Genomic DNA, 14086 nt, shown 5'->3' with positions numbered 1-14086 from the left:
AGGCTTTTAATGAGCTGAATTATTTTAAGCATAACAAAAAGCTTCATCATGATCAACCCTTGACCCCAACTCATTAACAGCTTGAATGACAAGCTGAGATGACAATTACTAAAGGCTAGTTGACACTAAATTGCCATATGTAGGCATTGACATCACTACAATTATTTGTTGACAGGGCCGTATCCTCCTATACTGCAGCTACTGCCATGGCAGTACCATTTTTTGAGGCTCAAAATCTTGGAATTCACGTCATTTTGCTTGATTTTAACACTTTGGCTTGGGAAATGGCCAAACTGTCGTGTATCGGTTATGTGGGGAAACGGCATTTACGTCGCTTTTAGTATAAAGTTGCCGTCTCGTAACGTTAAACAAAGGATATGAATGCTAGTAAGTTCTAAATATCATCAACAAGATATTAGTCGATAAATTGAGTTATGAAACGATTAACCGAAAGGCGTTGCTTTGTGCTAATGAAATCGCGCCTCCTTGGAAAAGAATAAAAGTTGGAAATACCAGTCAACATCGGCTCGGCTTTCAAAACGGTAAAATAAAAAAAAAATTATTTGATTCTCCGATTGTAAGTGATTTTTTGTGTGATAAGAATAACAATAATTCAGATGATGGAAGTGATGTAAACTTTTTAGACTTTTATAATACTTGGAATTTACAGAGAAAAACGATTGTTGTGGTAGCTCGCACGGCAATGTTATAGCGTTGGACTCTACTGAAAGGAATGCTTCCAAGCAGTTCATACAGAGACAATTGTACATGGTTGTATTTTTTGTAGTAGTAGATATGTAAATGAATGCTTATGTACAAAATATTTTGTTCATAGAAATAAATTAACTACTACTTCTTAAATCTACTACTTCTTGCTCAGTATTATAGACTATAGTATAAGTACATTATTTTTAACATGGTGCTCTATTAGTTTTACTTTTTAACTCTACAATATTAATTAATTAAATTATTTCAAAGGAGACCACTCATCTCCTACACCATTCAGCATTGTACCCGGTAATAATTCTATATCATGCTAGCTGTGGCCAACCCCTTTAGCAGCTCCCATTCACATTATATTTTTAATGAGCGTTGCTAAAGACAATCTCAATAAACAGTTTTATATTTAGAAAACTGAATTATAATGTCAAATTTTCTGTTAGAGCATGTGCCGCATCAGGAGCCAAGTGTGCTAGATTTGCGCCATTTTGACTAGTTATACTAAAAATTTTCCCGGGGAGAACCCCCGGACCACCCTCCCCTCCAAGAGGGCGCTCGGTACCCCTTTTGGACTCTCCCTGCAGTACCATTTTCAAACAGGCGGATTCTGCCCTGTTTGTTGACTAGGTGCATCGCAAACTGATGGCATCGTCAAAACATTGTGTATACATTGGAAAAGATAACAGCTGCCAAGTTTTCTTGATAGTTCTCTGAGCGCCCATGACAGCCTACGCAATGTGCACCACTTTGACGATGGTTGTTGATTGTAATGGATTGCTAGATCTATATATTTTTCAGGACAATTACTGCAGGGCTAGTATATCACTGCTTCTGTGACTACACTGTGTAATGATTACGCTGTACTATAAACTAATCACTGACGTCAACAGGGATAGGTTTGTGCTAGTGCTACCATTGTTATTGCAGACGATCAGCAACGTATTGAGTGATTAACACAAGCATACAGTTATAAAGTCTTAAACCAGCCTTAGGGCTGGTTCGGGACTACAAACATATTTTATTAAGCAGGTTTGGAGTTGTGCAATCAACTCTTTGAAAGTAAAATATTACTTAGGCCTACTTTATTTATTATTAATGTTTGCATTAGAGTGCATGGTAATAAACAATTAATAACTTTGGATTATCAGGTAAAGTGATGGTATTGGAATGGGCCGTATGCTAAATATCTTGTGTGTTACCAAAAATCATGGCATAAAACTTTAAATGATATTTAATAAATAATTATTATTGTCTTTTCAAGTGAATTAGTACTGTGTTTTTTCATAAAAGTGTTTATCAAAAAAGAGCACAGAATAAAGAACTGCAAACTACAAAAGCAAAAAACAACAAGGGAAAGACTTACATTTGATATTACCGTAAAGAACAGCGTAGTAAGATTACTTTGTCTCTATGCAGTTTCATGCATATATATATATATATATTTATATATATATATTTATATATATATATATATATATATTTATATATGTTTATATCTTTGACATTAATGCATTTACAAGTGTAACTGTTTGAGTATTTATTATTTTTGTACTAATTTCAGCATCACGTTTAATTGCATTGACTTGTATTTAACTGTTCTGTCTTTTCATGCTTATAGAGCTTGAGTAATAAAGAGTCATACTTATTCGCCAGTCACCTTGCTTCCAACAATTACAGTTGTGCAAAAGAGCTACATGTACATGTATGTATTACTCATTCAGCATAAGACAACCTGTATGCATAACCCACTTGCAAGTGAATAGAGAAAGCTTACATCCACAGCAGTATTTGAACTTGATAAACCTTGTATATGTAGTTCAATTTAGCTTTTACTGAAATGAAAGCATGCCTTCAGTGTAATATATGATATTTGTATGTTACTTCAGTTTAACGACTGTCAGATTTAATACTACACGTAAAACAGTGTATTTGTGTCAATTATCAGTCTGAATTTTCTATCTGAATGACATCGGATAAAAACATATAGGTTCATTTAGCTCAGTTTTATTGAATATAATGATTGTTATAATATGACATCATATCTATGTATGACTATTGCTAGACACCACTTACCCAACTACCAATATTATACTTGACAGCACCAAGTCCAATTCCTCCAGCAAGAACAAACTGTAAATATAGTCAAAATTAGAAAATGTGATACTGTTCCTTTACAACTTACAGTTTCACAGCTCTGCAAGGAGGAATACCAAAACTAAATGTTAGCTTATTTTAAAATTTATTTGAGGTAGTTTATGTTCCAAGACTCAAGTCGTAAGCTCAAACTAACCCCATGCATGCCTAAAATGACATGCAGATGTTCAGAGTTTTTAGTGTTGAAACATTTTTAAAACTTCTATAGAATTTTCTTTTGGCTGTTTGTTCTGTTTTTGAAAAAAACAAAGCCATTACTAAGACCACTTTCCTCTTCTTCCGCTGCTCAGAAATTAACACAGCAGTAGACTAATGAAACCAGCTCACATACTTATTACATCATCAACGGGCTAGTGTGTCATACATGTATCATGTCAGTCTGTAGTGTTTCAAAAGAAAGGTCATGTATACTAATTATGACCAGCTTCAACTCACTTTCCATTCACACGTATGTACTGGACATATTTTTGTTAGGGTCGTGAGCAGACAACTCTAGAGCAGAGTAAGACTAAATATTATAATTGTTCATAATGACTCACGTAGGTCCAACACCAGATACCATAGCCAGAAGATGAGACAATGCAAGAAGAACCTACACTTCATTCTACAACCATGAAAATGATGCCAAACATAATACAAAGTCCTCCCATCACTAGTTGAGTGATTGACAACCTGTGACAGAACGAACTCTCTATACATTATGAAAATGTAAACACCTGTGATTCATGAGCATTTGAAAATGTTTATCATGTATAATTTTTTATGAGTAAACAGTAAAATGACTGTTTTAAGCTATTGAAAGTTTGCTAAGAATTACAAAATGTTGTAAATATAAAATTATATGATACCAAACTACTTATTATTGAAATAAAAGTTCGATAGACACTTTTTGATTCTAATTATTACATAATTGACTTTCATGTATGAAGTTTGTTAAAGTGTGAGATGTCTTTGTTTCATGCTCGCCTCTTTACATATCTCACATATTTTTTCAAGTTATTTTGTGTGCACTCTTTTATTTAACTGTTGAAGCATAGCATGGTTAAAGCTTTAATTTATAGTGTCTGTAATTTTATCCCCTTCTTATGTAAAACTAAATGCAATACTTTGTGAATGTTCTGTTGAGCTTATATTATTTACCTCTAATTTATTGATTTGGTAGCTTAAGTTAAAAGCTTTCAATTTCTAAAACTGAAAAAAATAAATTAACAAATAAAGCCAAATTATTTATATTTGATGAGTGAAATTATTTTATGAAAATTGGCCCAATAGCTACTTTTAAAGAACAAATAATTTTTGTTATAATGATGTTATATTTAAACCTTTTACTGATCATCTGCCAAGTTATAACTTCGTAATAAATTAGGTAACCTAACAAGTTTACCACTTCTTGATCTAGGTCAGAGCTTTTGCCTTCAGCCTATGAGCTTTGTTTGGATGACTCAGCGTGACAATTGTAACACCAGGCTGTACAGTATACTGTTACTGTTGTGGTTGTTGTAGTGGTTGTTGTGGTAACTGTTGTGGTGGTTGTTGTATTGATTGATGCGGTGGTTGCTGTATTCGTTGCTGTAGTGGTTGCTGTATCAGTTGTTGTGGTCATTGCTGTAGGGTTATGGTGCTAGCTGTAGAGGTAATTGCTGTGGAAGTTGCTGTGGTAGTTGTTGTAGTGGTGCTGTAGTGGTTGCTGTGACAGCTGCATTTGTAGTTGCTGTTCCATTGTGGTTGTCACAGACTCAGAAGTGAAGCTAGATCCATAAAACCAATGAACTTAACACTGTATTGTGTTTTTCTTCCAAATATCATTCTTTCAATTTCAATACTGTAACAGTATGCCATAAAATTTGAATTTTTATTTTAGTGTTGCAGTAGGATGAATTGCTAGTCAGTTGAATGCTATGCTAAAAAGAATAAATGTATTTGAATTAAATTTTCAGATAAGAAGAAATCCTATATGAGGTTCAGAAAAACTGGCTAGTCATTTGGTAGTTAAAGTTCTGATCAAACCATTGATAAAATTTTAGTAGAACAACTATTTATTTCCATGTTTTTGATTGAGTTTTTGATGTGATTTTTTGTGAATGCCAAATAGCTAAATTTTTATTACACAAATATATAAATACACATTATAAAATGGATGGCCACGTCTACTGAACCTCGAGTCTCCTATTTGAAACATAGAAGCTTGAGTACTCTCCTTATGATAGTAGTGGTTTCCAATGGTGTGCTTTCTCACAACTCAATTATGTTTGCTTCAGTGTGTATTTAGGCAATCCACATCTGATGTGTAGGTGTTATTGCGCCAAATGCTCTGATGACTACCAAAATTGTTGTAATATGCCAGCCTTTTTCAAATGTTTCTAGAATTGAGAGATATTGGTTTCGGAGCGAAGACTTCAGATTGAATAGACAGTACCACTTACTTGGCTTAAAAAAGGAAATAAACAGCTTTTTTATCCATTGTATATACTAGGAAATAAATAACAAATTTTGGTCACCCTGACTGAGACATAGCAATTATATTTAGTAGCAAGAGCTTAATTAGTCATCTTCACCAACACTCAGTTTAATCAGTGTAAGTAACTGATTCTGATTTTAGCTCATTTTGTACTTATATACCCTGTCTGAGTTTTTATCTCCTTTTGTATTTGGATGCACTATCTTGTCTTGTTACATTTATTTGTGGTGCAAAACGCTATGTTATTCTGTTTACTTGTCTAATATTAGAATACACTGTCTTAATTTTTTACCTTATCTTGTATTTAAATACACTATCTTGTCTGTTTCTGTGTTTTGTATTTGGATACACTATCTTATTATATTACTTTAACTTGTAATTTTATACACTATCTTGTATTGCCGCATTTTTTTGCCATGTAAAACACTACCTTGTCTTGTTACCGCGTCTTGAATTTGAATAAATTCTCTTTTCTTGCTCTTTTGTCTTGTATTAAGAAACTCAAACCATTTACAACCTAACTTGATGTGTATGTAACTTGATGTGCTCAAGATGGCACTGTTTTTTCCTTTTGTGCAAAGAAATGGCTATGCCTTTTCAATTAACCAATCAAAGCAGCTTAAATATTTAAACCTGCTGTTCTCAGCTCTATAATTTGGGCCATTTAAACATCGGCAAGCTAGTAAGCATGAAACAAACTTAAATAATTAGGAATTTTTTACCTTGCCTAAATATATTATGACTTTTTGACTATCTTTTAGATTTAGTGTGGTACCAAAACATAGGTGATAAATGAGAAACTTTCCTGCAAAAGTCGTTTGTATGTCAGACAAATTTACAGATTTTCTTTAAATGCAGTAATTGCTAGCTAAATTATGACGCTAAAGGTATAGCTTAAAAAAGTTATTTACTGATCTATTGATTTAATAATAAAATGCAAACACCTGCTGCATACATTATTAATGGTTGTGTCAACTTATCAACTTTGATGAGCTTGTGTCAAAAAACATTGTTAATAAAGATATACTAAGTTGCCAATGTTGACTTAGTGTTCATATAGCCATGGACAACCGAAATCATGTAGAAGTTGAACAGATGCACTAAAGACTATACTTTGGATGCTATAACAAAACATTAACAAAGGCAACTCACAGCCTTTTAAATCCAGATTGAGTCAAGTTTTACCAGTACAGTTCAGGTATTTCATCAAACTGCCTATACATAGTGCAAGTTTCCTTGAGAGCAGGATCCAAGTGAACCTGGTAACCAAAATAACCAGCACTTAAAATTACTGGGCATACATGTACATGTAGTTAAGATAGCTTGAGCATCATTGATTATCTACTTTGAAAACTTGCGTAGTATTTCAAGTTTTAGTTTCCATCAATAGGCTTTCAATTGCTGCCACTTGCTGCCACTTGTTACACAATTCAATCGCTGTTACTCGCTAAAAATTGTACAACAATTTATGATAGCTTAAGCATCGTTGATGGAATACTTCTTTTAAAAATACCCGTAGTGCTAGAATATTTTACAACACTTTTTGACCTTAAATCTAGGTCATAGAGCTACATAACTAAATCTAAATGAGTTACCAGTAACTCTTTTGGGCTACTAAAAACTAAAAAAAGGTATCATTTTCATGCCCTTTCCTTGTTATTAATAACAGATTTTTAGTAAACAGAAAAGCATGATAGTGTTTTCTATTGATAAATGTGGCCCAATCTTAAAGCTGACAGTGTTTTTTCAGCACATGGTGTTCCAGCAATAGAGTTAATCATGTATGAGTAGAGGTTACCAGCAGAAAATAACTCTATGTTTATGGATTCTTATAGGCCTTAATTGCTCATTGTGTGCTCAATCCTTCTGATAAATATTGCTCAAGCCTACTATAAAAAGACGGAAGGAAGTCAAAGGCCTGTGTGCTCACATGAGAAACCGCTCAAAAAACTATTTTATCGACTTGTCTATTGCGAATGTGCAGCGTTACTTGTGTGTACAGCATAATAAACCTTTTCAAAGTTGTTGACAATAGGTTGGTCAGCGATAAATTACATAAATTCAAACAACCTTATGCAGTGAGTCACAAAACAGACACTCATGTTGGCTATTAAATATCGCATGCCAATAGAAATACATATTTAATCTGAGTTTGTAGTGTTTACTTTCAATCAGCTTTCACTCTGTAATAAAATAGACTAAAGTGTGGCTATTTAATTAGGTCTTTAGAGAGCTACCAAAGACAAGCTATGCCGGTGTTATGCAAATAAACTTACTCTAAGCTTTGTAAGTATTGCTTGTCATGCCTGATAACGTTAATATTGTATGTTGTATTACCGCATTTGTACTACCAATTTACGCATTTACGTAAATTGGTAGTACAAATACATATACGCAAATTACGCATTTAGTACTACGTTGTAATACCAAAGTTTTATGTGACATTGCTATTTAGAACTCCCAATAAAATTTCTTAAAAATCTATAAGTGTGCATCATGCCCAGGGTTATCAAAAAAATTACATCACAATTTTGTTTAAACTAGATTATGCCACTTATATATCTATCTATTACTTTATTGGTTGTAACTTCATTTTAAATAGACACGTTGTTTTCAAATTATGGCATGCAACAACACTAAAGCAAAAAAGGGCAACAGTTGTCCACTAAAATCGAATAAGTAGTTTGACAAATAGTGTTTAAAATGCTTTTTATATTAAAAGAATGATTGTTAGATAGAAAGTTGTTAACACAGCTGGCAAAGATATTTTCAAAATAATTACTTATATGCATTAGTATCTTCTCAAAGGTACATTTTTAAATTTTTTAGTTAGGTAAAGAATCTTTTTGCTATACTATAAAAAATGTACAGATACCAGCTACTATTCATGTGTAAATATCTGTTCCAAGGGAAAATCTCAAAACCTTTTGCTGGTTGAAATTGGTTCAAGCTATCTTATAAATAATATTCAAATACCATCTATTATTCATGTGTAAACCGTTAACGCCTTTATCTAATGTAATAAGCTACATGTGGTAGGTTTATTTCGGCTCAATTTTATCAATCACACAAGACATTTGAGCTAACGCCTCTGAGCTATTTGACCGATTAGGAGGCTTTTTGAATGCTACATGGTTTAGCCTGAGTGTAGACTCAGTTATAATGATGAGGAAAGTTTTATGCAGGTGATGGCACCTGAATAGAGCCCAATCTAAAGTATGGAACTTTTTTAAATCAGGGGTTTTATTTTAATAGACCAAGCAGCTGCACTGATAACTTAATATTAGAAATAGCTCAAACTAGTCATGGTTAACTGTAAGAAGACTGACTAGAAAAACTTTACATAAAGACAGAAAGTCAGTCTTTGTGACTGATGCAGTAGCTAGATCAGTTTACAATTTAGATTTAGAAAAAGGAAACCTCTAGTAAAAAGCACACCACTATTTTCCTAAGCTACTTTCAACTGCCTAAAAGCTATGTTTAAAGCAGTTCTCAATTTGAAAAATTTGTAAGAGACCTCCCACACCCTCTCCAGTTTTCTATTTATCTAAAATTTAGATATCAGTAGATTTATAGCAAACTAACTAGTATATAGGCTACAGTTCTATTAGTTGATTCAAAGCAGATTGGCCGATCTCTCACCTCTCTTGGCTTTTTCTGTTTCCCACTATAACTGAGTAGAAACAGCATTATTAATCAAATATAAAATAATCAATAATCAACACTGGATATGAACAGCATGCATTCATTTTACTGTGTACTTAGTGCTCTACTTGCAAGCTTTGAAGCGTTATAAAAACACTCGTTTTAACTGGTTCTAGGTTCAGTTTGATGCTTTGACAAGCGTTATTACTTGTGCTGATACACATTAGTGGCGACCATTGTAAAATAGAGACCTCTATTACTTGTGTGACAACGTTTTAGATAACCCAAAAATGTTTTAGTAAAAACATCGACAAATCAAATAAACATACCAAGTTCTTTAGCTACTTATCACAGGAATTTACTGCAATGCTCAACATTGTCATCTGTAAGATGACAATGTTGAGCAATGACAGTGTCAACACTGTCAGATGTCATCACTGCACATATAATCATACACATAATGCTCAACACTGTCATCTGTAAGATGACAACCTTGAACATTACGTGAATGATTTCTCAGTTATTAAACTGAAGTTTTAGTCAAATTTACATTGATTAAGCTATAATTTATTTATAATTACATCAAAAATAAAGTTTTTATCTGTTGTCATGACATTTTGTTGCAAAAGTAAATATAGCTCAAAGCATTTGTTTCTTAATCAAAAAGATTATCAGTATACATACAGAAGGATAGTATTTTATGATAATATATAATAATTATACAGTGATTGAAGGATAAAATAATTTAGCAAGTGTAAATATTTGCTGAGCTTAATGTCAGGTTTCACAAACTTACAAAATTAAAAGAAACTGTTGTATTATGAGATCTGTTAGGCTCAGGCTATATTGGCGTCTGAGCTCGAAGCAGTGAGGGTGGTCTTGACAATTACGGTGAGTGAATAAAGCTAAATAAAGCTGAATAAAGCTGAATAAAGCTGAATAAAGCTGAATAAAGCTGAATAAAGCTAATAGACAAAGCTAGTAGATTAGGTAGTATAAGGCAGTATTGGGAGTATATAAGGAGATGCAAAAAAACCGGATTTGCTTTTTCTCCTATTTTGCCTCAGTTCATGTAAGTTTATTCATTTAAAGAGGAACAGCCCAAGGCACCACAGAGGGGAAAGTGTCTATGGGACATAATAAGGAACACAGGCACACTAAGGTAAGTGTTGGTGCTAAGAAAGTAGTTGAACCAGTATCTACATGTATAATGGAGAAGGTTTGCTCTTTATTCTGAGGTGTCCAGCAATGGAATAAGAGAAACATTGCAGATAATCAGAGGGAGGAAATAGAAGTACAGAGGATGGCAAAGTACAAAATTGCTAGTCTAAGAGAAAAAGGTGAGGCAGCAGTCATGAAGTTAGAGTGTCAAATAATTTGAGGTAGCTGTGCGTAAGTTAGCCGAGATTCAGAGGATTGCTGGTAGCAGACCTGCACTGGCGGAGGGTCAGGCCGAGTTGAATATGTCCGAGCCCATGTCAACTCCCAGCTCTGTGGTGTCATCCCTTTTGCGGCCAGTTACAGCCCAGGTAGAGACCTCCTACAAAATGCCTGTTGAGGCTGCCTCTTATTGGGGAGAGCAAGATAAAGAAGGAAAAAACAGATTAGGTTGAAGAGGCATTACTGACTCAACCAAAAGTTTCCAGGGTAGTCGGGGTTGGTGGAAGTAGTTTTGCTAGTGAAAGTGGCCGTGGTAGAGGTATTGGTAGTTAGGGAGGTCAGGGTGATAGAAAAGCGAGTACACACTAGTGTTGGGCCGGTATTGGGTAATCCGCTCTTACCGATACCGAGGGATTCTTGGTATCCGGGGAAACCAATCATTTTTGGTGACAGCTAGGTATCCGCGACCGGTTTATATGATTGGTATTTATCCGTAAAAGCCTACCGGTAAATTGTTATATGGATATCCGGAGAGAATTTTAAAACGCTTCGTGACGAACATGCTAATCTCAGTACGCATTGGCGAACAAATTCAACGAAAAGTTCCATGCTTACTGTATCTATTATTATATTACGTTGCATTAATAATGCCACCAGCCTCAAAGGTTTGAGAGTTCTCCACAGATGGGAGAATGTATAAAGACTCTAACGGGACTGGACTCTAATTGGACTGCGTATAACTATGTGATTACATTACATGATTACAATGTGTGATAGTTAGATTTCTGTAACCTGTTTTAGTATATTTAACAAAGAGAGCCCCTTGCCATTATCTATCTGTTCTTTCTTATACATAGCTTTTGTATCAATAACTATATTTTTTAATAAAATAAACAATAAAAACATCTATCATGAAAATTATATTTCCATCTTTCTTGGCTTTCTAAAACAAGGAGTCTCTTTGCCGTAACTACTGCTGACTAAAGAATGTTTTTTGCACAGGCTATATTTTTGCACAACGATTAAAGTTCTTCAAGACAGTTATGATTAAAGTTTAAACCATGAACTTTAAACCATTTAAAGACAAACTGATAACCACATACCGAATAATAATACCGAACTTTCTTAGTTGGCAAAGGATACCGAAGATGGTAAATACCGAGGATACCGATACCGGGAAAACCGATAAAAATGTGCAAGGATATCCGATCCGGCACTAAATTAGATACCAGCCCAACACTAGTACACACTGATAATGAAACTAGCAGTAATGAGGAGTGTGTTTTGACATTTGCACAGAGTCAGACAAACACGAGGCATAGCCTATGGAGACTACCCTATCGGAGTCGGGTAACGAGCAACATACAGTAAGTAAGGTGAGTTACTACGTCTCCTTGTTGGTAGTTATGGTTTGGCCCAACAAAAAAAGAAATAAAAGGATGTTGTATTATAGAATATGTTAGGCTCAGGCTATATTGGCGTCTAAACTCATAGCAGTACATTTAGTCTTGACAATTACGGTGAGTGAATAAAGCTGAATAAATCTAGATAAAACTAGTAAATAAAGCAGGTAGACTAGGTAGTATGAGGCAGTATTGGAGTATATAAGGAAGTGGAAAAAACGATAAATTTCCTTCTCTTTTTTTGCATGAGTTCATGTGATTCATTTATTCATATATTCATTTATACAACAGAAACAACCGATTCATATTCTATCATGCTTTATATAAATGCCTGTTATATTTATGAATAAACTTTCATAAGAGCAAAACCTTTGATAAGTATTGACTTGCAACCAAATTTACATGATGGTTATTGGGCATCAAAAGGTTTACCATGTTTTACTCTGCTGTGGTGTAGGTTTGAAATATGTGGAAATGTGATTACAAGCGCCTAAAAGCGCAAAATGAACAGGTAATCGCAGCCATCACCAAAACGGCTGTAGGTTGGAATACCTATCAAAAAGGCGCAATTAGGATGTAATTGAACATGATGTGCTTTTGTTTGCAGTTTCAACCAACCTTATTTGTCGAAATATTCTCACAAATTTACTTCACGTATTCAATGCAACCATGTCTATTGTCCTTAGGCGCCTATTTGATTATCATTGTAATGCCATCCCTATGAGCACTAATATCTCAAAACCTAGCCTAAAATTAGTTTAATTTTTTAACCTTAGCTCGAGGGGTGCATATCATCCTTTGATAAACAATGAGAAGCTTGTTGGTCACTGCGATATTCAAAACCTGCTGAAGAAATTGTTTGCGCCATTTCGCGGGTAATATGGGTCACATGATGAAATTATGACAAGATGATTAGACCAAGCTGAAACGAAACTGTAAATTAGCGAGCATCTATATTTGATTGGAGTTTTCCGAAAGAACCCTTGGTGTTTGTCATAAGCTAGTGCCACAAAATGTCTTATATTGAGCTTTTTATTGGCCTTTTGTTTATATGGTAACATCCCGTGTCAAAACAATAACCACGTCAAGGTGATTACGGCATCAAAATAAGGGATTCCAACCTAAGACTGTTTATTCAAACTGTTTGCTTTTGAGCTTTTAAAGAGCTTGTAATCACATTTCTACATATTTTGAACCTACAGCACAGCAGAGTAAAACATGGTGAACCTTTCATACCAAAAAACTGCAATTTGAATTTTGTTGCAAGTCAACCTTTGGCTGCATGAATTAGAGAGAACATGTGACAGTTGAGATTAAATTTCTTGTGACTCAGAGACTCGACTGAAGTTTGATTAAAAAAAGGCATTATCAAGTTGATATTCCTCTTAAAGGTAGCGTGTTGTCTACAAAATCATTGAGAAATTCACTGTTATTAATGGTAGTTATAAGTTCATCTTCAACTACCTCATGATTTTAAATAGTTCTTGGTGTTACTCAGACTTATTTTCATTATTTCTAACGTTACAATGCTTAGTAATAAATATTTTAATAAACATAATTATAAAATATTTTGGACATGTTCAACTACCATATTATTTTAGTTAGTTATTTTTTAAAATTCATGCTTAAGTTCCTTATTTCTATCGTTCTAGTGTTCAGTAACATGCCATTATTTCTATCAAAAAAATCAATTTAGAAGGGAGTCACCTGCAGTACCTTAGGCTTGTGAACGGTCTTTGACAGTGGTGAAATAAAAATTGGTATATGAAGTTTTATCATGTCATGCATGAACTTTGACCTCTTTACAGTTAAATTGCTAACCGAGGATACGCAAGAGTAGTGCTAATCATGTTTTGCATAAAAAGAAGTATACATATTTTCCCAACCTTTGCAACACAAGGTGAAAAGCTCAAAGCTGATTTTATTCTACTATCATCTACTTTGTTTAGCTATAGGCGGAATTCTCCAAAAATCTAGACCTTAAATTAGATTGGCTGCTGCCTCAAATTCTCATTAAGTGTGTACGAGTGTGCAGTAAACAGTTTAGTAGAAATAAATATTTCTTTCCCATTATTTTTGTTGTCATTATTATATCATAAATTTTTGATAGCTTTCCTTTAACCATGGTTGCACTAAAAGTACATTATGGCCAACGGTTGACCACTGCTTTTTTGCGTTGTAGTTACCAGCACTGTTTTTCTCTCCTATGATTCATCTACATATCATACCATCATATCTTCATCTGTATGTAGCAAAAATCATGGAACTCTTCATGCCTTGATTTTGTTTGAGCTGCTTTCTTTTGCCCTTCACAAACCCTTTTAAA

Source organism: Watersipora subatra, chromosome 2 (genome assembly GCF_963576615.1).
Source record: "Watersipora subatra chromosome 2, tzWatSuba1.1, whole genome shotgun sequence".
NCBI classification, from domain to species: Eukaryota; Metazoa; Bryozoa; class Gymnolaemata; order Cheilostomatida; family Watersiporidae; genus Watersipora; species Watersipora subatra.
The sequence above is the reverse complement of the archived record's forward strand: the minus strand, read 5'-3'. Positions refer to the sequence as shown.